Raw genomic sequence first — 1,938 nt, 5'->3', positions numbered from 1 at the left:
TGGTCCTCCGTCGTTGATGGCGGTGCCGTCCACACGCTAACTGCGCATGCGCAACTCTCCTCCTTACAACCACAGCTCCGTGTTACTACACAATAAAAAAAAAGAAATAGTTAGCGGCGCCCGGTTTCGATTCCACGACTGTCTGGCCGCAACGGGAGGTACGCGGTGCTCTTCCCACTACGCTACAAATCCGGGACAGGAGCAAGTGCTACGAACGCGCCTTATGTCCTTGACTCATTCAAACTACGTCAAGAAGCTACTGATACAACGAAGGCACGCGAAGCTGAACGTCAACGGAAACAACGAACTGAAAACTTTAGAGGGGATGCTGAATTTCCCGTGGGAAAGCTGTGGCGGGAAGCGCCGCGCGCCTTGCAGCTCAACCAGCCCCGTCCGCAGCGCCTCTGATGCTGATTGTGGCAGGATGCCCCTAGGGATTGGCCAACCAAAGAATCCATCACGAGATAGGTTCGCGTTCAACCACCGTCGTCATCTTCCCGTAGGGGAACCGCCGAAGAAGAAGAAGAACGAGAAGACAAAGCTGCGAAGAGGAGGGCGTGTACATTGCTCTCAGCCGGTGCACCAATGTCAACAACCTTTACCTCACCAAAGCTGACGGAGACTACCGATTCTACCACAGAGACAACATCGACAAGGACATGATGGACGAGTTTCGGCGCCTCGAGAACCACCGCCTACTCACCGTAACACAACAGCACTTGCGTGCCTTTGCCACCGGTGTGGACCCGAACGCGGAATTCCCTCTGGCGCTAGTAAAAACCAGATCACTCAACATAACGGCAACACAATGGAACCACACGGAACCGCCACGATGCTTCGCATCCTCATCAGGGTTCCCCACGGAAAGATGGTGTAATTTTTTTTATTGCGAGGGCTGTCTGTGGATCCAGAACTAGAAACCATGCGCTTTTTAAAAATAGAGGTTTTGGCGAGTTGGTAATACATCGTGATATGAAAAAGAAATCGCAAAAATTCCTGGATACTTGGAAGAGAGTACAAAGAGACACAGTGCTGACTCGCAACTGAATTCGTCCCACCGAACGCAGTGCCTCTCTGCGCTCAACGGGGCGAAAGGACAGAAAAGAAGAAAAAAAAAAACGGCAACTCCATTAATGGGAAACCTGGGGGAGAGGGAGGCATGCAGTGTATAAGTGTATTCTTGGCGCCTTGGCGTTTTTGCCAGCGGAGATGAAACCGTTGAGGGGTACAGGTATACAGGTGTAAAAGTCTGTTTTTGAAGCACGTGCGCGAGGCGTAAACGAGTGTTCCGGTTTTTTTTTTTTTTAGTACGCGTTACGAAGCGCTCCAGCGCGAGGCTTAGTGTACCGGTGTTTTTTGTAGCGTAAGCTACACTGGCCGAGGTTGAGCAGTTTCGCGTGGCTCCTGGTGAGCCGTGCTGCGCATGAGCGAGGAGCAGTGCCGTCTCACGGCGCACAGCTGGCGCGCCGGAGCCGCCGCGACTGGATTGGAAATTGTTGTAGCAGCAGTAACCATGATAACCAGCTAATCCTAGGCAACCAGGAAACCTAAGAATAACCAGCTGAACCTTAGCTCACGCTACGTATATCCTGGCATAGCCGAGCAAAGCCACCAGTAATTTTTTTCAGCACGCGTTATGTTTTAACGCGAGGCGTAAATGACTTCCCCGGTGTTTTAGTGCCGTCACTATATGAGACGACGGTTACGACGACGACATGAGATGCCAACAGCCCCAGCCCCTAAGGGGCTTCGCCCCTAAAATGCGTCGACGAAAACACAGGCATTGGTAAAGCTTTCCGGTACAAAATAGCGAGTTTTAGCTGGCCGTTTTTCACGGTCCGCTCCGCTCCGATAGCGAGCGGGAGCGTCATTGCGCATGCGTGGCGCGCTCGGCCGCGAACGGCATTGGCTCCGCTTGCGCTGAGTGTGCCGCCGATA

The sequence above is a fragment of the Haemaphysalis longicornis genome, unplaced genomic scaffold, assembly GCF_048455015.1.
Source record: "Haemaphysalis longicornis isolate Haplotype H1 unplaced genomic scaffold, Haemaphysalis longicornis Haplotype H1 scaffold_1, whole genome shotgun sequence".
Taxonomy (NCBI): Eukaryota; Metazoa; Arthropoda; class Arachnida; order Ixodida; family Ixodidae; genus Haemaphysalis; species Haemaphysalis longicornis.
This window is presented reverse-complemented; position numbering follows the sequence as displayed.